This window comes from Mus caroli, unplaced genomic scaffold (genome assembly GCF_978045245.1).
Source record: "Mus caroli unplaced genomic scaffold, Mus_caroli_1 scaffold_1, whole genome shotgun sequence".
NCBI classification, from domain to species: Eukaryota; Metazoa; Chordata; class Mammalia; order Rodentia; family Muridae; genus Mus; species Mus caroli.
In genome coordinates, this window is record NW_028227256.1 from 182,297,373 (window position 1) to 182,323,316 (window position 25,944).

A 25,944-nucleotide genomic window follows, 5' to 3' on the forward strand; every position below is an offset into this window, starting at 1 on the left:
CTCTGATCCCTCCCTCCACCCCTCCCTCCTTCCCTCCTCCCATCTCTCTCCTTCCTTTCCCTTCCACCCTCCTCCCTTTCTTCTTCCCTCTTCTTTTCTTTTCTTTTCTTTTCTTTTGTTCTTCCTTTTCATTTCTCCACTCTGTACCCTTTCCTCACTCTTGTTCCTTCCTTCCTCTCTCCACCTCTTCCTTCTCTTTTCTTTTAAATGAAAGGAACACAGCTGTGTGAATTTTTTGATACAATTAACAAAACTGTATCAGGTAACCATCCCTCCCATTTCCATGTTCTAAAAATGGTCCCTGTATTTTCCATCCCTCCTATAGTGCCTAGTTTTTCTACTGGTATAAATGAGATTCCTATTTTGCCTGCAACTGGGTGAGGCCGGATTTGCAAAGATGAACGGTGTATGTAGAGACTTTAATTTCTAAAAGTTCTCTTCACAGGACTTCTGAGCCTTGGGGTGGGGATGTGTATAGGTAAGTCTTGTTCCCATGGCTGCCCTGAAGTTCCCTCATTTGGGTCACAAGAATAAAAAGAACTCCACCATCTTTACCAAGATAGGTCTCCCCAGCTCCGTTTGGGGAAGAGCCCAGAAATTGGAACAGGCAATCAGGGGTTCTGTTCTCAGCCCCAGCGCGGGCTTACTCTGCTATTTTAGTCAGTTCTCAATTCTTTTCTTACCTGTAGATTGATCCCGGCACACCAACCCCTTTACTCCCTTCCCATTCTCTATAGGTAATTTTTGTACATCATAGAGCAACCCTATCTTCAGGACAGCCTACAAACACCGTGTTCTCCCCAATGGCGTATCAAGTGCTTGGAGACAGGGATGGAAGACTTTTACTCTCTCTTCACACAGAACATGGACAGACAGAATCACTGCTGTCTAGTGGTCAGAGCCCTCCTCCGTTTTTTTGTTTTTTGTTTTTTGTTTTCCACGAATGTCCTCTGGACTCTCTCGACTCTGTTATTATTAACTCCATAACCCTCTGCTGGCTGCTTTCACTTGACTCTTGACCACACACCAGAGCTCTGCTTCAGAGCTGATTTCCCCAAGCTGTCTTCCTCAATTTCTCTAGCTAGGGGGAGGGGAGTGAGAAGCCCTTCCTCTTCTGCGATCTCCATTCATTGGGCTACCTTCCCTGTGCCCTTTAATTCTCCCTGTAGTGTTTTATGTCAAGCACGGATGCTTTGGACTTCTTAGGAGGAAAGCTGGGACCCCGGAGATCTCACTCCCGGGCTCTCTCTGATGCCCTACCTAGACACCAATGAAATGTGTGGTAGTCCTGGAGATTAGTGGCACCATTCAAGGCTGCCATATTTCATATTCCAGCAAGCTCACCTTCCACATCTTCCATTAGCTGCATTCACTTAGGACCCAGTATCCAGATGTGACTTGGGTCCTCAAAGGTAAATTCTAAGAGGCACTCTGCTATAAGACTTGGTCTGACTTGGAGCCAGTAGAAAAAGTAATGGAAGTTTTCTCCTTCCTACGTTCCTTAGTTCCTTCATTCCTTCCTTTCCCTCCATCCTTCCCTCCCTCCTTCCTTCCCTCATTCCTTCCTTCCTTCCTCATTTCCTTTTCTGGCTTTCTTCCTTCTTTCCCCCATTTCTTCCCTCCTTCCTTCCTTCCTTTCTTTCTTCCTTCTTTCCTTCCATTCTTCACTCCTCTCTTCTGTTTCTTGGCTTCCTTTTCACTCTTCTGCCTTCCTCTTTTCATCCTCTTCCCTTTCTCCCTTCCTCCTTCCCTCTATCGCTTTCTCTTCCTTTTGCACAGAAGGAGCATCACATAGTTCTGTTGTTTCTTGGAGGCTGGTTCTAGTAACACAGAAGAAAATCCTTCAAGTTGTCAAGGATTGGGCTTTATGTAATTACACCAAATAGAGTAAGGAGTCCCTGATCCGAGGAGCTCATCTTCACCGTGAAATCTGCTACATTGCTGCAAAGGCAAAATACAAGCCTGGGGGCCGAGCAACTGGGAATGCACAGGCTCTAGGGCCGAGCAGCGCAAATGCGCGGTCTCTGCATTTTCAATTATTTTGGCCAAAATGAATCACTTGCTTTCTCTTCTTTTCTTTCTTTCTTTTTTCCTTTTGGAAACAGTTTTACCTCCCATTTCCTTGCTGGATACATAATTTTGATTTATAAACCTAACAGTCCCAAGTAACGGGACGTTTTAAACAAAGTGGATGCAACCAGCCTGGTTGTTTTTCTCCTTTCCCCTACAGTGTTTCTACCTGCCTTCTGGAAAATGCAAATTGAAGTTGCTGGTCGCAAATCTCAGGGGTGGAGGTGCTGACCCCCGATGGCCCCCAGGTCCTGATCATTTGAGGTGTCCCCTTGTAAATTCTACTAGAACTTGCTTCAACAGTGCTGTTTTAAACTGGGATAATTCCATCTTCTGATATTATGTCTGTAAATCTCACTTTGCATAGGGTGTTTATAATCTGGCGACTGCCTGCTTATTTTATTGACTAAGAACGAATAAATCAGTTTTCCATTTCTCCCCATCTTCCAGCACTGACGTTTTGATTCGGCAGCTATTTGGGAGTTATTGATAGAACAACATGATTTTACAAGCATCTCTTGAATTGAAAATTATGTACTAAACAGAAAACAAAATTTGTATCTCTCTTTCCTAGATTCTTGACCTGAATTCTTGAATTCTTGATTCTTTGTGTTGGAACAGAAAGATATCTATAATTAGGTGAGTGGTTTGTGTCAGCAGCCTCAAAACATCACATCCATTCTTTTCCCTACCATGCCCAGATGTTGCAATTGATATTAACTGTAAATAGAATTTGCTGAGTGTTTATTGTAGTCATGCACAGTAATTCAACTAATGTTCACAGATTATTTTGAGCAAAATTATCTTCACTTAATAGAAGAGGAAACTGAGGCACAGATATTAACCACATGCTAAAGGTCAAGGAGTCAGCAAGTGACAGAGCCAACTTGTATAAACCCAGGCCACTGGCATCCTACCTTAACCTCTGTGTGAAACTGTCTCTGATGAGCGTGGTTCAGTCCCATGCTCTGCACGTTGCATCTTACAATGACAAAATGTCCTCCAGTTTGTAGATGATCATATTTGCATTATGAGCTGGGTTACAATATTATCTCCATTTTGCAGGTGAATAAACTGAGGATAGGAAACATTTTGTAACTTGCTTAAAGACCATAGGTAAAGCTAAGTGTTCTGAACTTCGCTCTTCTGTCTCAGTTATAAAGCCTATTCTTCGCCTTCAGTTTATTTTTCTAAATACCAATTACCCAGAGAATCCTCCAACTCCCAAGGTTCTCTGGGTGCCTTTTCTAAGCATCCCTTGCCGTTTATTGAAACCTCTAGACCGAATCTTTCGACAATGGGGACAAGACTTCACTTGTTACTTCTTGTGACTCCTCATCTAGCACAGAGCCCTGTGTGTCAGGATCCTAAGTGTGCCAGGCACAGTGCTAAGTGTGCAGATGTGGGGTGCAGATGTGAATGGAGCAGGTGAAGCCTGTGAGGGGCCCTCGCAGTAATAGACCCTTCGAGCCCCATAGTCATTATGTGGACAATGGCCCCCACTGTGCTAAAGTCTACCAAGAGATAATTGACCATGACATGAGTTATGTGTCCCCAGCTAAATGGCGTCAAGGTCAATTACTTTATTCTAGAGGCCACAGCTAAGAGGACCCGTTTGCAATGTGGGGATCATGTCGTTAAAATAACATTAAGGGGCCTGTTTTAGCCCAAGTGACTGGCTTCCTGGGCTGTGCAGCCAGCAAAGTTTAAGAAGCAGAACCTGTAAGCCAGAATCATCTCCCCAACTCTCACCAGGACTTGAAAGAAGGCAAAGAATATGCAGGTGGTTGGGGGACCAGACTCTGAGCTAAGCCAGGCCTAAGGCAAACTTGACCAACACTTTGTTTTTAAGCAAACTAAGTCTCTCTCTCTCTCTCCCTCTCTCTCTCTCTCTCTCTCTCTCTCTCTCTCTCTCTCTCTCTCTCTCTCCTCTCTCTCTCTTTCTCCCTCCCTCCCTCCCTTAATTCCTCCCTTACTCTCCCCCTTCCTACTTCCCTCCCTCTGTGTGTGTGTATATGTGTCTGTCTGTCTGTATGTATGTTTGCATCCATAATTTCCCTCAATAGACAGAAGTGACATTTTGATACTGACCTCCAGACTGGAGGCATGGCCTACTTAGAGTTGCCATATAAAATATAATATGCACAATTAAATTTGAATTTCTCAACAATTATTTCTCATACAAGGATATGCCCTGCGATGTCGGGGAGCTGCTTATCCTTAAAAGCAACTGCTATTGCTTTTCTGAAGTTCAAACTTACCTTCACACCGTTGTTTGTTCAGTGTGGAAATCCAAAGCTTTATTCAAGAATCAATAGAAGTAAACGAAAATCTTAATGTGGTTGCACTTGCCCGTACAGGGTTGGCTAAGCATAAAGCTGACCAAGGAAGAATGGCAGATCAGTCCTCGATGGAGCTCTGTCTTTTCAAGGACACAGATTGTCCAGAGATGTTGTCCTTCTTACTTCTGGGCACCTATAGAGAGGGTAGTCTGCTGCGATTGAAATACAAGGTTTACATAAGGCATGAAAATGGAAGAAGGGCCCATATGAAGGGGAGGGGCCTAACAATGGGGATCCATATGGAGGGGAGGGGCCTAACAATAGTGGGGTCCACGTGGAGGGGAGGGACCTAACAGTAGGGGGATAATGGGAGAAGAATGGAAATAGAGGAGAAAGGATGAGGAAACATTGCATTTATTCATAGGCAGGCTGTATGGTGCAGGTATAAATGTGGCAAAGGGACTGTTTGGAGAAAAGGGACCAGCAGGAGTCAGTAGAAAAGACTGGGGCAGGCAGGACAGGAGAAACAGGAGGACAACTCAATGATGCTGTGTTTTCCTTATATGTGGCAAAACCCTGGCTCAGTCCCTGGCCCTTGAAGAGTGGGGATGGGAAAGTAGAGAAAGGGGTAGGGGAGGGGTCGGCATCCATCAGCACTTGGCTGTGTGACCTTGGCCACATTGCTTGTTGTTATTGTTGTTGCTGCTGGTGGTGGTGGTGGTGGTGGTGGTGGTGGTGGCTGCGGCGGCGGCAGCGGCAGCAGCGGGGGCAGCAGTGGTGTCGTGGTGGCACACACCTGTTACCATGGCACTCGGGAGGGTGAGGCAGATCAGTCTTGAGTTTCAAGTCAGCCTAGGCTACATGTCAAGTTCCAGGCCAGCCTGGGTTACATAGCAAGGCCTTGTTAAACAACAAAGCTAAGCAGAATGGTAAGATGGCTATTTGGCCAGTCACAGAAGTCTGATGTGGAATTCCTGACAGAGGGGGATGGGTGATTCCATCAGGCTTCTATGGTGCTAAAATAACAGATGAGGAACGAGGGGTGCACCTGAAGAGGTAGTGGGAGCCATTGTTCGGAATTCTTTCAGTTTCCCCAAAGACATCCTGCAAAGATTTAGTATTTAGTGAAATTGGTTTCTGAAGCCAGTCACCGCCTGTGAGTAACCCAAGCATGCGAAAGTCACCGAGGACAGCTAATATATTGCTGGTGTGTTTGTTGGTGCCTTTAAACTCACGCCTTCTGTTCAAATGAGCAGAGCCCAGTAGTAATTCACACCGGAAGGCTGTGTGAGTGTGGGAAGGAAGGAATATAACTTTAAGGGGCTCCATTTACAATATAAGAAGGCCTTGTAGCATGTTGTTAATTTATGCACGCGGTGGACTGCTGAAAAGCACCAAGCACTTGTGGGGAGCCAGAAAAAGATCTCTGGAGATCACTCCACCGGGTGATTGAGAGGCCTTGCCTGGTGCTTTCAGCAGTCGGAGGTAGCGTGATACGCAGCTACACGCTGCGAGCTGCTTTAACCTTTTGAATCAACTGCATAACTCCAGCTTTCCCAAGATTCTTTTAGTGCACCAAACACCAAGGTTGAGATGCCAAAAATCTTTTCACCAAAATGCTACATGTATATATAATACAATGTTTATAATGTTTCACATCTTCCACTTTTCTTTTTGAGTGAAATGAAACCAAGCACTATTTTGCTGTATTATATTACTGTTCTGATACCTTGCGGCTAAAATAAAAGGACAACCTGATTAGTGTCCCAGTTTCATGTCTGTGGCCTTGATAAAAAATCCCCGGACAAGGAGCAACTTAGAGAAGAAAGGGTGTGTTTTATTTAGCTCACAGTTCCAGGACACCATCCACCCTAGGAGGGAAGTTGAGGTGGGAGGAACTTACAACAACAGCTGGTTCCATCACAGCCACCTCAGCAGCCAGCAATGGAGAGAAAATAAATGCGTGCACACTCAGTGCTCAGCTAGCTGTCTCTGCTCTTAGGTAGTGTAGGACCCCAAACCAGGGAACGGTGTTGCCCCATCCAGGCTGGGTCTTCCCACATCAGTTGAGTCAATCAAGACAATTCCCCACAGACACAGTTGCCTGCACCAGACAAGTCCCCACTGAGACTCTACCAGGTTGATACACAAAACTATCAGAAGTGAGAGTTAAGAGCACTCGATTCTCTTCCAGAGGAGCTGGGCGTGGTTCCCAGTACCCACCTTGAGTAACTCACAGTGGAGGATAACTCCAGATCATGAGATCCAATACCTTCTTCTGGCCTCCATACACACAACTACACATCATACAAACTACATACACATACACACACTCATGCATATACACGCATGCAGACACACTTTACACACACCATGTAGATTACACACGAACATACTCATAAATAAATATATATACACATACCATATACACTACATATATTCATACACATATTCATGCATACACACATACTACAGACACAAACATACATACTATATACACATACACACTACACATACATATATTTTATTCACATACACACACACAAATAAACTCTTTTTTTATTTAATCTTTTTTTTTTTTTAAATCTAGCGCGTGTATTCTGAAGTCTAGCTGAGGTTGTCAATGGACCCTGCTTGTGCTGACTAGTTTTTTTTTTTAAAGATTTATTTATTTATTATATGTAAGTACACTGTAGCTGTCTCCAGAGACTCCAGAAGAGGGCATCAGATTTCATTACAGATGGTTGTGAGCCACCATGTGGTTGCTGGGATTTGAACTCAGGACCTTCAGAAGAACAGTCAGTGCTCTTAACCACTGAGCCATCTTGCCAGCCCTATTTTTTTTTAATTTACACTCCAGATTTTTTTTTAATTTTTAATATTTTTATTACATATTTTCCTCAATTACATTTCCAATGCTATCCCAAAAGTCCCCCATAGCGCCCCCCACTTCCCTACCCACCCATTCCCATTCTTTTGGCCCTGGCATTCCCCTATATTGGGGCATATAAAGTTTGCAAGTCCAATGGGCCTCTCTTTCCATTGATGGCCGACTAGGCCATCTTTCCATACATATGCCGCTAGAGACAAGAGCTCCGGGGTTCTGGTTAGTACATCATGTTGTTCCAACATAGGGTTGCAGATCCCTTTAGCTCCTTGGTTACTTTCTCTAGCTTCTCCATTGGGAGCCCTGTGATACATCCAATAGCTGACTGTGAACATCCACTCCTGTGTTTGCTAGGCCCCGGCATCATCTCACAAGAGACAGCTATATTTGGGTCCTTTCAGCAAAATATTGCTAGTGTATGCAATGGTGTCAGCGTTTAGAAGCTGATTATGGGATGGATCCCTGGATACAGCAGTCTCTAAATGGTCCATCCTTTCATCACAGCTATGAACTTTGTCTCTGTAACTCCTTCCCTGGGTGTTTTGTTCCCAATTCTAAGAAGGTGCACAGTGTCCATACTTTGGTCTTCATTCTTCTTGAGTTTCATGCGTTTAGCAAATTGTATCTTATATCTTGGGTATCCTAAGTTTTGGGCTAATATCCACTTATCAGTGAATACATATTGTGTGAGTTCTTTTGTGATTGTGTTACTTCACTCAAGATGATGCCCTCCAGGTCCATCCATTTGGCTAGGAATTTCATAAATTCATTCTTTTTAATAGCTGAGTAGTACTCCATTGTGTAAATGTACCATAATTTCTGTATCCATTCCTCTGTTGAGGGACATCTGGGTTCTTTCCAGCTTCTGGCTATTATAAATAGGGCTGCTATGAACATAGTGGAGCATGTGTCCTTTTTACCGGTTGGGACATCTTCTGGATATATGCCCAGGAGAGGTATTGCTGGATCCTCCGGTAGTACTATGTCCAATTTTCTGAGGAACCGCCAGACTGATTTCCAGAGTGGTTGTACAAGCTTGCAATCCCACCAACAATGGAGGAGTGTTCATCTTTCTCCACATCCTCGCCAGCATCTGCTGTCACCTGAATTTTTGATCTTAGCCATTCTGACTGGTGTGAGGTGGAATCTCAGGGTTGTTTTGATTTGCATTTCCCTGATGATTAAGGATGTTGAACATTTTTTCAGGTGTTTCTCTGCCATTCGGTATTCCTCAGGTGAGAATTCTTTGTTCAGTTCTGAGCCCCATTTTTTAATGGGGTTATTTGACTTTCTGGAGTCCACCTTCTTGAGTTCTTTATATATATTGGATATTAGTCCCTTATCTGATTTAGGATAGGTGAAGATCCTTTCCCAATCTGTTGGTGGTTTTTTTGTCTTGTTGATGGTGTCTTTAGCCTTGCAGAAGCTTTGTAGTTTCATGAGGTCCCACTTGTCAATTCTCAATCTTACAGCACAAGCCATTACTGTTCTATTCAGGAATTTTTCCCCTGTGCCCATATCTTCAAGGCTTTTCCCCACTTTCTCCTCTATAAGTTTCAGTGTCTCTGGTTTTATGTGAAGTTCCTTGATCCACTTAGACTTGACCTTAGTACAAGGAGATAGGAATGGATCGATTCGCATTCTTCTACATGTTAACAACCAGTTGTGCCAGCACCATTTGTTGAAAATGCTGTCTTTCTTCCACTGGATGTTTTTAGCTCCCTTGTCGAAGATCAAGTGACCATAGGTGTGTGGGTTCATTTCTGGGTCTTCAATTCTATTCCATTGGTCTATTTGTCTGTCACTATACCAGTACCATGCAGTTTTTATCACAATTGCTCTGTAGTAGAGCTTTAGGTCCGGCATGGTGATTCCACCAGAGGTTCTTTTATCCTTGAGAAGAGTTTTTGCTATCCTAGGTTTTTTGTTATTCCAGATGAATTTGCAGATTGCACTTTCTAATTCGTTGAAGAATTGATTTGGAATTTTGATGGGGATTGCATTGAATCTGTAGATTGCTTTTGGCAAGATAGCCATTTTTACAATGTTGATCCTGCCAATCCATGAGCATGGGAGATCTTTCCATCTTCTGAGATCTTCTATAATTTCTTTCTTCAGAGACTTGAAGTTTTTATTATACAGATCTTTCACTTCCTTAGTTAGAGTCACGCCAAGATATTTTATATTATTTGTGACTATTGAGAAGGGTGTTGTTTCCCTAATTTCTTTCTCAGCCTGTTTATTCTTTGTGTAGAGAAAGGCCATTGATTTGTTTGAGTTAATTTTATATCCAGCTACTTCACCGAAGCTGTTTATCAGGCTTAGGAGTTCTCTGGTGGAATTTTTAGGGTCACTTATATATACTATCATATCATCTGCAAAAAGTGATATTTTGACTTCATCTTTTCCAATTTGTATCCCTTTGATCTCCTTTTGTTGTCGAATTGCTCTGGCTAGGACTTCAAGTACAATGTTGAATAGGTATGGAGAAAGTGGACAGCCTTGTCTAGTCCCTGATTTTAGAGGGATTGCTTCAAGCTTCTCACCATTTACTTTGATGTTGGCTACTGGTTTGCTGTAGATTGCTTTTATCATGTTTAGGTATGGGCCTTGAATTCCTGATCTTTCCAAGACTTTTATCATGAATGGGTGTTGGATCTTGTCAAATGCTTTTTCCGCATCTAACGAGATGACCATGTGGTTTTTGTCTTTGAGTTTGTTTATATACTGGATTACGTTGATGGATTTCCGTATATTGAACCATCCCTGCATCCCTGGGATGAAACCTACTTGGTCAGGATGGATGATTGTTTTGATGTGTTCTTGGATTCGGTTAGCAAGAACTTTATTGAGGATTTTTGCATCAATATTCATAAGGGATATTGGTCTGAAGTTTTCTATCTTTGTTGGGTCTTTTTGTGGTTTAGGTATCAGAGTAATTGTGGCTTCATAGAATGAGTTGGGTAGAGTACCTTCTGTTTCTATTTTGTGGAATAGTTTGTGAAGAACTGGGATTAGATCTTCTTTGAAGGTCTGATAGAACTCTGCACTAAACCCATCTGGTCCTGGGCTTTTTTTAGTTGGGAGACTATTAATGACTGCTTCTATTTCTTTGGGGGATATAGGGCTGTTTAGATCATTAACCTGATCTTGATTCAACTTTGGTACCTGGTATCTGTCTAGGAACTTCTCCATTTCATCCAGGTTCTCCAGTTTTGTTGAGTATAGCCTTTGGTAGAAGGATCTGATGGTGTTTTGGATGTCTTCAGGATCTGTTGTTATGTCTCCTTTTTCATTTCTGATTTTGTTAATTAGGATGCTTTCCCTGTGCCCTCTAGTGAGTCTGGCTAAGGGTTTATCTATCTTGTTGATTTTCTCAAAGAACCAGCTCCTTGATTGGTTGATTCTTTGAATAGTTTTTCTTGTTTCCACTTGGTTGATTTCACCCCTGAGTTTGATTATTTCCTGCCGTCTACTCCTCTTGGGTGAATTTGCTTCCTTTTGTTCTAGTGCTTTTAGGTGTGTTGTCAAGCTGCTAATGTGTGCTCTCTCTAGTTTCCTTTTGGAGGCACTCAGAGCTATGAGTTTTCCTCTTAGAAATGCTTTCATTGCGTCCCATAAGTTTGGGTATGTTGTGGCTTCATTTTCATTGAACTCTAAAAAGTCCTTAATTTCTTTCTTTATTCCTTCCTTGACCAAGGTATCATTGAGAAGAGTGTTGTTCAGTTTCCACGTGAAGGTTGGCTTTCTATTATTTATTTTGTTATTGAAGATCAGCCTTAGTCCATGGTGATCTGATAGGATGCATGGGACAATTTCAATATTTTTGTATCTGTTGAGGCCTGTTTTGTGACCAATTATGTGGTCAATTTTGGAGAAGGTACCATGAGGTGCTGAGAAGAAGGTATATCCTTTTGTTTTAGGATAGAATGTTCTGTAGATATCTGCCAGATCCATTTGACTCATAATTTCTGTTAGTTTCACTGTGTCCCTGTTTAGTTTCTGTTTCCATGATCTGTCCATTGGTGAAAGTGGTATGTTGAAGTCTCCCACTATTATTGTATGAGGTGCAATGTGTGCTTTGAGATTTACTAAAGTTTCTTTAATGAATGTGGCTGCCTTTGTATTTGGAGCATAGATATTCAGGATTGATAGTTCCTCTTGGAGGATTTTACCTTTGATGAGTATGAAGTGTCCCTCCCTGTCTTTTTTAATGACTTTGGGTTGGAAGTCAATCTTATCAGATATTAGAATGGCTACTCCAGCTTGTTTCTTCATGCCATTTGCTTGGAAAATTGTTTTCCAGCCTTTCATTCTGAGGTAGTGTCTATCCTTTTCTCTGAGATGAGTTTCCTGTAAGCAGCAAAATGTTGGGTCTTGTTTGTGTAGCCAGTTTGTTAGTCTATGTCTTTTTATTGGGGAGTTGAGTCCATTGATATTAAGAGATATTAAGGAAAAGTAATTGTTGTTTCCTGTTATTTTTGTTGTTAAAGTTGGCATTTTGTTCTTGTGGCTGTCTTCTTTTAGGTTTGTTGAGGGATTACCTTCTTGTTGTTTCTAGGGCGTGGTTCCTGTCCTTGTATTGGTTTTTTTCTGTTATTATCCTTTGAAGGGCTGGATTCGTGGAGAGATAATGTGTGAATTTGGTTTTGTCGTGGAATACTTTGGTTTCTCCATCTATGTTAATTGAGAGTTTGGCTGGGTATAGTAGCCTGGGCTGGAATTTGTGTTCTTTTAGTGTCTGTATAACATCCGTCCAGGATCTTCTGGCTTTCATAGTCTCTGGTGAAAAATCTGGTGTAATTCTGATATGCTTGCCTTTATATGTTACTTGGCCTTTTTCTCTTACTGCTTTTAGTATTCTATCTTTATTTAGAGCATTTGTTGTTCTGATTATTATGTGTCGGGAGGTATTTCTTTTCTGGTCCAGTCTATTTGGAGTTCTGTAGGCTTCTTGTATGTTCATGGGCATCTCTTTCTTTAGATTTGGGAAGTTTTCTTCTATAATTTTGTTGAAGATGTTTGCTGGTCCTTTGAGTTGAAAATCTTCATTCTCATTCACTCCTATTATCCGTAGGTTTGGTCTTCTCATTGCGTCCTGTATTTCTTGGATGTTTTGAGTTAGGATCTTTTTGCATTTTACATTTTCCTTGATTGTTGTGCCGATGTTCTCTATGGAATCTTCTGCACCTGAGATTCTCTCTTCCATCTCTTGTATTCTGTTGCTGATGCTCGTATCTATGGTTCCAGATTTCTTTCCTAGGGTTTCTATCTCCAGCGTTGCCTCATTTTGGGTTTTCTTTATTGTGTCTACTTCCCTTTTTAGGTCTAGTATGGTTTTGTTCATTTCCATCATCTGTTTGGATGTGTTTTCCTGTTTTTCTGTAAGGACTTCTACCTGTTTGATTATGTTATCCTGTTTTTCTTTAAGGATTTGTAACTCTTTAGCTGTGTTCTCCTGCAATTCTTTAAGGGATTTTTGTGCTTCCTCTTTATTGTCTTCTGCCTGTTTAGCAGTGTTCTCCTGCATTTCTTTAAGTGTGTTATTAAAGTCCTTCTTGAAGTCCTCTATCATCATCAGGAGATATGCTTTTAAATCTGTGTCTAGCTTTTCCGGTGTGTTGGGGTGCCCTGGACTGGGCGAAGTGGGGGTGCTGGGTTCTGATGATGGTGAGTGGTCTTGGTTTCTGTTAGTAAGATTATTACGTTTACCTTTCGCCATCTGGTAATCACTGGGGTTAGTTGTTATCGTTGTCACTGTTTAAAGATTGGAGCAGAAGCTGTGTTCCACTCCCCAGCAGTCCCAAAATCCTGAGGCGGGGGTCGTGGGTAGCTGGCGGGTGTCAGGCAACCCTGCGCTCCCGCTACCCTGGCGCTGATCCGGCCGGATGAGGTCTGTGGCCCTACTCAGGCAGGTTTCTGCTTCCCTAACTAATGCAGTCTCAGGTCCCGAGCACTTGAATTGGAGCAGAAGCTGTGCTCCACTCACCAGAAGTCTTAAGATCCTGTGGCGGGTGTTGTGGGTAGCTGGCGAGTGTCAGCCGACCCTGCGCCCCAGCTGCCCCGGTGCTTTTCTGACCGGAAGAGGGTTGTGGCCCTATGTAGGCCGGATTCCTCTCTCCCCAACCAGAGCAGTCTCAGGTCCCGCGTGATTGGACTGGAGCAGAGGCTGTGTTCCACTCCCCAGCAGTCCCAAAATCCTGTGGCGGGGGTCGTGGGTAGCTGGCGGGTGTCAGGCAACCCTGCGCTCCCGCTACCCCGGTGCTGATCCGGCCGGATGAGGTCTGTGGCCCTACTCAGGCAGGTTTCTGCTTCCCTAACTAATGCAGTCTCAGGTCCCGCGCAATTGGATTGGAGCAGAAGCTGTGCTCCACTCACCAGAAGTCTTAAGATCCTGTGGCGGGTGTTGTGGGTAGCTGGCGAGTGTCAGCAGACCCTGCGCCCCAGCTGCCCTGGTGCTTTTCTGACCGGAAGAGGGTTGTGGCCCTATGTAGGCCGGATTCCTCTCTCCCCAACCAGAGCAGTCTCAGGTCCTGCGTGATTGGACGGGAGCAGAAGCTGTGTTCCACTCCCCAGCAGTCCCAAAATCCTGCGGAGGGGGTCGTGGGTAGCTGGCGGGTGTCAGCAGACCCTGCGCCCCAGCTGCCCTGGTGTTTTTCTGACCGGAAGAGTGTTGTGGCCCTGTGTAGGCCGGATTTCTCTCTCCCCAACCAGAGCAGTCTCAGGTCCCGTGTGATTGGACTGGAGCAGAAGCTGTGTTCCACTCCCCAGCAGTCCCAAAATCCTGCGGCGGGGGTCTGGGTAGCTGGCGGGTGTCAGGCAACCCTGCGCTCCCGCTACCCCGGCGCTGATCTGGCCGGATGAGGCCTGTGGCCCTACTCAGGCCGGTTTCTGCTTCCCTAACTAATGCAGTCTCAGGTCCCGAGCACTTGGATTGGAGCAGAAGCTGTGCTCCACTCACCAGAAGTCTTAAGATCCTGTGGCGGGTGTTGTGGGTAGCTGGCGAGTGTCAGCCGACCCTGCGCCCCAGCTGCCCCGGTGCTTTTCTGACCGGAAGAGGGTTGTGGCCCTATGTATGCCGGATTTCTCTCTCCCCAACCAGAGCAGTCTCAGGTCCCGCGTGATTGGACTGGAGCAGAAGCTGTGTTCCACTCCCCAGCAGTCCCAAAATCCTGCGGAGGGGGTCGTGGGTAGCTGGCGGGTGTCAGGCAACCCTGCGCTCCCGCTACCCCGGCGCTGATCCAGCCGGATGAGGCCTGTGGCCCTACTCAGGCCGTACACTCCAGATTTTTATCCCCTCCTGGTCAACCCTCTGACTCTTCCACATCCCAAACCTCCTCCCCACCTGCCTCATCTCCATGAGGATGTTCCCACACCCATCCCCCACTCCCTGGGGCCTCCAGTCTCCTGAGGGTTAGGTGCATCTTTTCTGACTGAACCAAGACCCGGCAGTCCTCTGCTGTATATGTGTTGGGGACCTTATATCAGCTGGTGTATGCTGCCTCGTTGGTGGGAAAGATAGTCTAATGCTTGTGAATTTGACCACACTTCCCTCTTCAGATTATTATGTTATGGAGACACTAAGGATCATAGGGTTCTACATAAGTGCTGCCATTAAGCCAGCAGGTACAATAACCAGGGTGATGGCTGTAGAGCCTTTGCAGATAAGGCTGATGGGGAATTGCATAATGAGCCCTGCTGGAAATCAGAAAGTGAGAAGTGGTTTACAATCTCCCTGTTTTATCTTGATATGTCCCAACATGCTTCACATAACCCCCAGCACATTCTAGCATTTTCTTCTAACGCAGCACTCTTCAAAAGATGTCCCCTAATATTACCATAGGTTTAATAAGGTTATTGGCTTCTAGAATATAGATTATGTTTAAACATCCATTAGGAGGCCACAAGACCAATATTGATCATGCCTATGCCTTGAACTAGCTTTGTCATTTGGAGAAATGGCTTGTCAGCTCTCTGTCTCACTTGCTTCAATCACTGGTTTTGTGTTTATTTTTGAGGAAGACCTAAACGGGTAAACGGGTATCTTGAATGCACTGTAAATGAAATATCCTAACTTTCCCTTATCCCCATTATTCCCAAAGCTTCTGTTTGATTAACAGATAACTCATAAATTTGGTGCCAATTCAGCTGTTTAGGAAGGGCTTTACCATAGTCAATGGGAAGTGAGGTTAAAAGCAGCTGCCCAAGGTTTGTCTCTTTCATAAGTACTGCAAGATCTCCAGTGTGGTTATCTTCAGTGGAAGACCAGTGAGTGGTCCCTCAAAGGAAAGAAAAGGACAGCAGAGCACGCAGGGGCATGTCTCTCATCCCATCAAGAGAGCTATGTACTTACTCAATAAAGTACACTAATGAACAGAAGATATTATGTCATAAAGTATAATAAATGGTTTTGATAATCTTGTTATAATGAAATCCCAGCTTTTTAAAGAGATATTTTGTATGTGTGTGTGAGAGAAATAGAAAGAAACAGAGAAATGTGTGCAGTTGCCTACAGAGACCAGAAGGGGGCATTGGATCCCCTGGTGCTAGAGTTACACATTGCGAGCCTCCCAACAGGAATGCTACATAGAGTGCTGGGAACAGCAGTTGGAAACGCAGCAAGTGCTCTTATCTGCTCTCTCCAGCTTCTCTTACTGTATTTTCAAAATACCTGATTTACAGCCATGGGAACTGAATTCTATTTTCAGTGTATAGACTATCGTAGAAAGTGAAGCTACGTGCCCAACCAGTAGGAGAAATTAGTAATAGAGTCTACTGCGACTGAACCTCCCAGTTCCATGCTCAGGGAAGAGTATTTTCCAAAAGCATTTTCTGAGATTTTACCTCCATTGGAAGAGAGTGAGGGAATGACTGTTGTCAAAAGTCAAGACGGTACCCTGACAACCAAGACAAGTGATTGTTCTGTGCACAGAAGCCAACATGAAAACCAACCAAACAAATATGAGCCTAATTTTCAAATAGATATCCTATAATTTTAACAATGATTTAAAACAATAAGTTCTAATTTAAACTTTTATTTCAACTATTACTAATGAATATATAATACCTGGTGTGTGTATGCATGTGTGTTTGTGTGTGTGTGTGTGTGTGTGAGAGAGAGAGAGAGAGAGAGAGAGATGCGATGTGATGTGATGTGATGTGATGTATATATGGACCGTGCCCATGTGGAGATCAGAGGACAGCTCTGTGGAACTGGTTCTCTAACTACATGGTTTTCAAGGCTCAAACTCAGATCTTCAGGCCGTGTGACAAATGCCTTTATCCATGGAGTCATTTCTTCAGCTCAGCCCTAGAGATTATGATTTCTTAAACAGAGTTATTGGCTAAAGTTGAGTATACCACTATATCCCTATCTCAAACTGGAGATTTTAGCCTATCAAGGCCCTCCCATCACCCCAGTGGAGAGATAAATAGCTCTCTGGACATCTGGACATGTCTGTTTGGCTTAGGGTGTGTGTGTGTGTGTGTGTGTGTGTGTGTGTGTGTGTGGTGTGTTTATACAAGGTATTACTATACAGCTTAAGTTGTCCTTGAACTAGTGACAGGTCAGCTTTCTGTCTGAGCCTCCCAAATTCTGGGATTAGACTCCATCACCATGCCTATGAACATTTTCATGGCTGTCACAATGGAGATGTTTCATAGCAATGACTCCTAGTTAATAATCCATAAGGTCTGTATCATCTCATGCTAAAGTAACTCTTCCACAAGGGATCATGTGTGGTGAACATGATAACTAACCTTTAAGAGATCCTAAGTGAGAAAATTCTTCAGGAAGAGTTTTCCTAATGGGAAAATGGTCTACAGGGATGGGCCAAGAGTAGCCTCTGTTGTCAGTGCTTCAGTGAGCTCATGCCTCCCTCTAGACAGCCAGCTGAGCCTATCCCCCACTTGGAGCATCCCAATTTAAGTATCTCTCTTTGGCTGCTTCCCTGGATTCACCTAAATGCCTTTTCCCGTGTTAAGGATTCCATCTGCTGTGGAAAGGTGACTTAAGATTTGACTGTGCAATGTAAATGCAATCCAAACGCCTCTGAACATTGAATTCCAGCTGTCAGAGGGAGAGGCATCCATAATGCAGAAATGATAGGGTTCCGGGCTGAACTTGGCAGTCTGCTCGGTCACCTCGGAATAGACCTTCCAGATGAGGGTGTATGGCCACAGAGTTCACAGGGGTGTTAAGTACAAAAGCATTCCTGGAGAAAAAAAAATGTAGCTTTGGAATGCAGTGCAGGTTTGAAAATTACATTTATTTCATATTTCAAAAAACAGAGAGAAACCTGAAAAGAGGGACGGGAGCCACCTTCCTATGGTGAATACATTAATATTGTTTGTGCGTAAAAGATACAACCCTTCCCAAGGAAGGCCTGCATAGAGAATGAGGTGTCAAAAAGAAAATGGAGAACACTCAACAAAGAGTGACAGTTTACTGACTCTGTGTGCTTCAAAGGTTTATACTGCCAGAGGACAACTAAAGGAAGAAATTCTGTTTGCTTAAAATTTTGAGTAAACTCTGTGAGTGTGTGTGTATGATATGATTGTAAACATTCATGAATATTTACTTGTATGTGTATGTGCACATGCACAGGTGGTGCTGTAGATGCCTGTTGCCCTTTATATATGTGCACATGATCAATCTTTTGAGGCTTTTGAGGGCTCGTATAAAATCTCTATCCATACTTGTTGATTATCTATATCTTCCTGAAATGTTTCTAGCTCTTTCTTGGAAATATTTGCTGCTATCTTAGTAGATGCATAATGGGTTAAAGCAACTATATCTCTTTGTTCTGTAGCTCCATTCACCATGTATAATATGCATCTCTGTCCATTTTTAGATTCTGGCTTTGGGTTTTATTTCTTGGTTATTAAAATGTCAGCTTCAGATTCCTTTCTGCATGTATTTTCCAGATGTCTTTTCACTTTTTACCTTTCTGTGTCTTTTATTTGATTGTATGTTCTAGATCACAGTGCTGTTGAGGCTTTGTGAAGTCTCATTGTTTTCTCCCAATCCGTGGGCTTTACCTGTTATACCAGTGGATTTTAACTCACGTCTGAGCTTTCATTTCACGTTTTCCATTTACCCTATTTTTGTTTCTTTCTCCCTCCCACTTTCCGTTGAATAAATTAATTTCCCTTCTGGTTTAAAAACCATAGATTTCATTTTCATTCTCATATAAATCTCTTAACCAATATCATAATTAATGGCCCTTCCTCCTTGTCTTTCTTTTTGCTGCATCTTCCTTCCTTCCTTCATTCCCTTATTTCATTCATTTTTATTTTTGTGACTGGGTCTCACTCTGTTGCTCCGGTTGGCCTTAAAACTCACTATTCACCCAAGCTGTTTCCCAAACTCTTTGCTGTCCTCTTTATTATTTATCACACGTAGCAATATCTAGAGGTGATATGAAAATATACAGCCCTGCAATGGCCTACCAGAGCAATCGCAAATCTGTGCATTTTTAAGCGTGGGCTAGGAGAATGTCAGCACTATGTACCCTCTAGTTTTTATATGCTCACATTCTACATCCCAGGACCTCTGAATGTGGCTGTGTTTGTACACAGAGCATCAATAGACATGATTTAGTTAAAATAAGCTTGTTGTGAGCCAGTGTGACTGTCAGTGTGACTGTTAGTGTGACTGTTAGTGACTTTATGAGGAGGATCCATGTCTTCAGGGAAGGCCACATGCCAGGGAGAAGTCAGATGGCCACAAGCCATGCATCCTGGGGGAAACAGAGGACACCTTAACTCTGCACTCAGGACATCTAAGATTGTGAGTGACAAATACACGGCTTAAGTTGCTGATCCACAGGCTTTGTTACAGCTACTCTGGCAAACTCAGTCAGTCCATCAAGTTCTTTATCTCCCTGAAAGAGAATAGCCCCCCACTGGCTCGTAAATTTGCATGCGTAGTTCCCTGTTGAACTGTTTGGAAGGATTAGGTGTGGCCTTGTTGGAGTGTGTCTTAAGGGGTGGGCCTTGAAGGTTTAAAAGCCCCCTGTGTGCTCACACACACTCTCCCTCTCCCTCTCTCTCTCCCTCTCTCTCTCCCTTTCCCCTTCTCCCATCTCTCTCTCTCTTGCCTGTGTGGTCAGGATATAAAGCTCCCAGTGACTGCTCCTGCCATGCCTGCCTGCTTCCTGCTAACCCTGTGAAAATTCACACTGCACCTCTGTCTACATGCACTCCAAATTTATCATGGTTTTTTTCTTTCAGCATATCTCCTGAAACACTCCTAAGTGTGTCTGTTCTGCTCTATATAGCTTTTTCCAAAAACACATTCTGTGTGCGCTTTCATAGCACTAAACTTTTCTGTATCACATTAAAAGGTCATTTTATTTACACACTAGGTTGTGTGCAAAGTCACCCTCCTTCATCGTTCCAGGACGTACCGCTTAAGATCTTCTATCATTTACTTCTGCCTTTGAGAAGTCTGCTGTCCATGGGATCCTTAAGTGGCCATCGTTTTGCGCAAGCGAAAACAAGGATCCTCAATTTGGGATCCTCTCTTTGCGCTTGAGGCCATCACAGCACATACATTGAAGTTCTCCTCCTCCATATTTCACCATCCAGGGGCCCTTCCAAAGGAAACTTCCTTTTTTAAAAAAGGATGAGCAGCCCAAGGCTAGAGAGATGGCTCAGAATTCAAGAGCATTGGCTGCTCTTGCAGAGACCCAGGTTTGATTCCAAGCTCCCACATGGTGGCTCACAACCACCTGTAACTTCAGTTCCATGGAATCCCTCGCCCCCTTCTGGCCTCCATGGGCACTGTGTGTACATGGTACCCAGACATACCAGCCAGCAAAGCACCAGTACACATAAAGTAAAAATAAATTAAATTTCAAAAAACGTTTTTTAAAGAATGAGCAGTTTGTGTGCATGACTTCTGTAGTTTGTTTTCTCCCATCTGTGTGGATTTTCTTCTAGGAACTCTGCTCCCAGACACTGGCAATTCTGCTTCTGTTTGTCCTATCTCTGTCTTTTCTGGTTATTTTCTTTCTATTTCCTTATATACTCTGATAACACAGTGAGACATCATTTTCAAAAACAACCAACCGCCCCCCCCCAAAAGAACCAAAACCCAAACACACACACACACACACACACACACACACACACACACACACACACGGTGGGGTGGGGTGGGGTGGGGAGGGGGAGGAGGGAGGGGGAGGGGGGAGGGGGAGGGGGAGGGGGAGGGGGAGGGGGAGGGGGGAGGGGGGAGGGGGGAGGGGGGAGGGAGAGGGAGAGGGAGAGGGAGAGGGAGAGGGAGAGGGAGAGGGAGAGGGAGAGGGAGAGGGAGAGGGAGAGGGAGAGGGAGAGGGAGAGGGAGAGGGAGAGGGAGAGGGAGAGGGAGAGGGAGAGGGAGAGGGAGAATCCATTTCTAAGGCTGGGAGAGTTCAGCTCAGCAATGGGGATCCTACCTAGAGCATACAAGGCATTGGATTTTATCCCCACGCGGTAAAGCAGTGGCTGTCCACCTACCCAATGCTGTGATCCTTTAATGTAGCTCCTCATGCTTGGCGACACCCCAACCATAAAATTATTCTGTTGTTACTGCATAACTGCCATTTTGCTAACGAGAGGAATCACAATGTAAATATTTGATATACAGGATACCTGATATGCAACTCCCAAAGGAGTCTCAACCCACAGGTTGAAAAACACTGCTGCTATAAAGATTAAAAAAAAAAAGTAGTCTTTAAAAATTAAGTGTCTTTTCCCAGTCCACACCATCAGCCTGTGACTTCCACTCACTGTCTGTCAAACTCCGTACTTACGACATTCCCTAGGGGAACTGGACAATTCTAGGATGTCAGATGTATTTCCCAGAGGCCGCTTTCCACTTTACTCTGTTAAAGATTTTCACATTGAAATACCTCACGAATCTTTTAGTTGGGAGAGGCGTGTTTGACGCTGACCTTTGTTTCCGTTGTAGCTCTAGTTTCTGGTCATATCTGTTTCTAACAGTCATTCCTCAGCCCCCACTCGGGCATCCTAAGCGTGGCCACCCTCACTGAGAACAACTTGGCTCCCTCAGTTCATACCCCATTAACTGAATTCCTTCAGAGACACACTCCCTCTCCATTAGTGTCGGAATGTCCCAGAAAGGAAAGGAAGCAACACTGAACAGAGGGGTCAGCTCCAACCTGGGTTTCTCCAGAGACGACAGACATGATGACAGCAAGACTCCTTCCTCCTCCTTGGGTTTTTCACCAGTAAAACAGTGTCAATGCTGGGGAAGACGGAGGGGCTGGTAAGATGGTGGGAGAGGACATTGTTGCCAAGCCGAGGACCCGAGCTTACTCCCCAAGGTCTCCATGGAGATAGGAGGAAATGGACTGCCCCACATGGTCCTCTGCCCTCCATAAGCATTGGCATGTACACACACATAAAGGAATATTGTTGAAGAAATGGAAACAAATCACTGTGGATGGCATGAACTCTAAAATTCTATGATTGTAGTCAGTGTTATCAAGGATCTATCTAAACCTGACAATTGTTCCTATTATTAGAGGCCTAATTAAAAGCAGCAGCAGTTTCTGGGCATTCTTCCATGCTGTCCTCTCCCCTCCCCTCCAGTCCCTGGAGCTTCACCTATTGATAAGCAATGTGGATGGATGGACAATTTTTGTTTGTTTGTTTTATTGAATATTTTCTTTATTTACATTCCAAATGTTACCCCCTTTCCCAGTTTCCCTTCCTCCTGGAAACACCCTATCACACCCTCCCTCGCACTGCTTCTGTGAAGATGTTCCTCCACCCACCCACTCTCACCTCCCCACCTTTGATTCCCCGACACTGGGGCATCTGTTGAGCTTTCACAGGACCAAGGGCCTCTCCTCCCATTGGTGCCTGACAAGGCCGTCCTCTGCTACATATGCAGCTGGAGCCATGTGTACTACTTTGTCGATGGTTTAGTCCAGGCAATTCTATCTATCATTTATTTTCATCAGTACAAAGTCATATGCTTAAAATTTAATCAAAGGCTTACCCAACACTGAAGTTAGGTACAAGGTCAAAGTTTGAGGTCTTACTTTTTGAACTTAGCAGTTCCCTGGCTCTTTCAAGCAGAACTGGCCAATGGAGAAAGAAATCCCGCAGGAATACCCAGATCAGTGCCTCTCGCAAGTTCAAAACTCATAGGCAATTAATTCATTCTTAGTGTCATTTTAAGCACTGAACAATGAGCCATACATCAGCAGCCCATTTGCGGAGGAAAGCCGCCTAAGGATACTGAATGATTCTGAAATTTCTTAAGGAAGGCTTAGGTTGGGAGTGGAGAGATGGCTCAGTTGTTAAGAGCACGGTCTGTTCTTCCAAAGAGCCCAGCAGTTCTAATCCCCAGCGGCCACATAGCAGCATACAACTGACTGTAACTCCAGTCCCAAGGAATCTGACAGTCTCACACCAGTGCACATAAGATAAACTTAATAAATCATTTAAAGAAAAAAAACTAAGAAGGCTTCCGTTGAATGTGTATTTATAAGAAAAAACAGCAGCAATGTCTGGTCAAGTAAATAGAGCTGCATGTTTCCATAGCGACTGAGCCAAACTAGCACACAAAGCTCACCCCTCCCAAAGCCATCGCTGCTTTGGGTAACACACTATTGAATCAGCCTAATGCTTGTGCCCTGCAGAAGCTTCACAGTCAAGTTCCACAGCTCTCTGATATGGTTGTGTGCGTGCACACAACGGCACACACAGGGCAGTCCAGGGATAGCCTACAAGAGCCTGTTCTCTTTCCACTAAGGGGGTTTCAGGACTCAGACTCATGTCATCAGGATTGGCAATAAATGCCTTCAAATGCTGACTGAGCCATTCCATGGGCCTGTGACTTGTCAGTTATACCCCAAAGTCATATTCTGTATGTGCTGCTCTTCATGAATGTAGAAACCTTGATAACCAACGTGTGAGGTGATGAAGGAAACTGTGTACACTGTGAAGTTAGGATTTATCTTACTCGGGGTTTCTATTGCTGCAGATGAAACACCATAAACAAAAAGCAAGTATGGGGAGGAAAGGGTTTACTCAGCTTACACGTCACAGATCACAGTTCATTATTTGGAGGAAGTCAGGACAGGAACTCAAGCTGGGCCGGAACCTGGAGGCAGGAGCTGATGGCGAGACCGTGGATGGATGCTGCTTACTGGCTTGCTTTCTTATAGAACTCGGAACCACCAGCCCAGGGATGGCACCACACACCATGGGCTGGGTCCTCCTCCATTGATCATTGAGAAAATGCCTTACAGCTGGTTCTCATGGAGGCATTTCCTCAACTGAGGGTCCTCCCTCTCTGATGACTCTAGTTTGTGTCAAGTTAACATAAACCATAAAACCAGCCAGTACAGGGCTTCCATTCTGATTATAGTATTATCTTTTGCTTAACCATGTCCTCTACGCATATAATTGTGTAATGTTTCACACTGTACAGCCATGTTAGCATAGGTCAGAGAGTAAGCACACTTTCCTTTTGGTTTTAGAAGTGTGGATGTGTGTGTGTGTGTACAGTTATATATGTGAGGATGAGATGTGTATGCCACCGCCTGCATGTGACAGTCAAAGGGCAACCTCAGCCCCAGGTCTTCCTTCTTCCCACCTTGTATGATGCAGGGACTCTGTTTTTCCACTCCATGATCCAAGCTAGCTGGTCCATAAGGTCTATGGACAACTTCTCCTCTCTTAGAGCGCAGAAGCAAGCAGGGATTCTCTGTCAGCAGAGCCTTGGCTGTGCTCCAATCAAAGTGCATTTGCAACTCCGATGCTAGGTCACATTCCGCTCACCAGCCAAGCCTCCCAGCCCAGGGTCCAGGGAAAGTTTCCAGTAAGAACCAGTTCCAGCAATGTTGCCCCTACTCTGAAAATAGCTATCGGATGTTTTAATTATTATTTAGCAAGACAGTGAGTTTTTATAAATGAAAAATTATGCTATATCTCTATTATGATGGATTTTCTCAGGATTAAAGCTTCAAGTGTCTTTTTTTAAAAATCCTATTTAGAATTTGTTACATTATAACTCATAACCCTCTTCTACATACTTTATTTCACTACTCATGAAGACAGTACTATGAAACAATATTTTTCTTTCCATTTAGTGGAGAAAATTGTATAAAACTTCGTTTAATAATTCACTTATAACTAAGAAGTCAGGATTCGAACTTAGCTCAGACACAAAAATCTCACTAACTTTGCTCCTCTAAAATTAAAGAACTAACACTCATGCTCTGAACAACACACCCAGCAACACTGTTCAATGAGAACCAAACCTAAGGAAGCATCCCATTAACTATTCTTCATTTACTACTGGAGTCCACCAAGAGAATCCACCAGTCAGATGTGCTATGAGAAGTGTGCCCTGACATACATATGCTGAGACCAGCAAAAGTTCACAACACAGCAAACTGCAGTCAGCTGTTACTGTATACTCATGTTGGCCTGCAGTGGTGACCAGTTCCTTTTTCTTAGCATCAAATGACTGCATGCCAGGACTGGAGAGATGTCTCAGCAGTCAGAAGCACTGCTGCTCTTGCAGAGGACCTGAGTTCAGTTCCAAGCACCCACTTTGGGTGGCATACAAGTGCATGCAACTGAAAATCCATGAGATTTGGTGCCCTCTTCTGGACTCCAACAGCACTGCACCCAGAAACACACACACAAACACACACACACACACACACACACACACACACACACACAATGAATCCTTTCTTAATGACTTTATAATAATGACCCACTTTAGAAATTTTTCTCACCTATAGGAAATTTCATACATGTTTCTCACTATTTCTCTGTTATAGATTTATGTGTCAGAACTTCTGACGTCTCCAAAACTTCAGGCAAACAGATGCTTATTGCAATCGTCCTATCTTTTCATTTGTCCACTGCACAAATGGTGTCTTGGTCTGAGACAGGAGGACTTGGTGAGCTGCTCCTAAGGAATCTCAAAGCCACTCTTCATTTACCCTTAAGTAAATGCCAGATTTATCCACTGAAAAACTTCATGAATAAATATTAGAAGTAAAAATCCAAAAGGCTCTGCTGTGTCTGCTTGAAGACTAACTTGCCCTTGCCCTGAAGCTGGCATACCATTCTTCCTTATTCTTGTTTGCAGCATTCATCTTTATGGGGTGCCTGTTGTTGAATTCATATCACTTGGCATTTTCTTAAATGCTCATTTCACTTATCTCCTGTCATATCCAACGCTCAGTTTTTACAATTTTTTAAATTTTATTTTTACTTAAATGTACAAGACGTGGGATGTACGTGTGAGTGCAGATACTCGACAGGACCAGAAGATGGGGCTGGATCCCCTGGTGCTGGAGTAACGGTGGTTATGAAAGCCTGGATGTGAGTGCTAAGAACCACAGCCTGGTCCTTTGGGAATAAGAGAAGTTCTCTTAACCTCCCAAGGCATCTCTCCAGCCCCCCAAATCTCACTTTAATAGGCAGTCCAACTTATATCTGTTCACCTTAAAATCTGTACTTTGCCTGTATCATTTCAGAATATACTATACAAATCTAAGCTTAAAAAAATTGAAGAATATTTTTTCTCAATATCAACATGTTTTTCAATTAAAAAATTAAAAAATAAATAAAAAAATTTAGTCCCCACCCCACATTGCACAACTTTATGACACAACGAGATACATTAGGATCTCATCAGAGAATGTTTATAATGACCTCTGC

The 25,944-nt window shown here is 43.8% G+C and overlaps 1 long non-coding RNA gene across 1 annotated transcript in view; it reads left to right on the plus strand.

The window, feature by feature from the left end:
* Window positions 1-25,231, plus strand: part of LOC147006292 (uncharacterized) — a 60,934-nt gene extending 35,703 nt beyond the window's left edge. The window contains exon 3 of the long non-coding RNA XR_015046619.1: window positions 25,056-25,231. This is a non-coding gene — a long non-coding RNA (uncharacterized LOC147006292). The remainder of the gene's footprint in view (window positions 1-25,055) is intronic.
* Window positions 25,232-25,944: the final 713 nt, after the last annotated feature.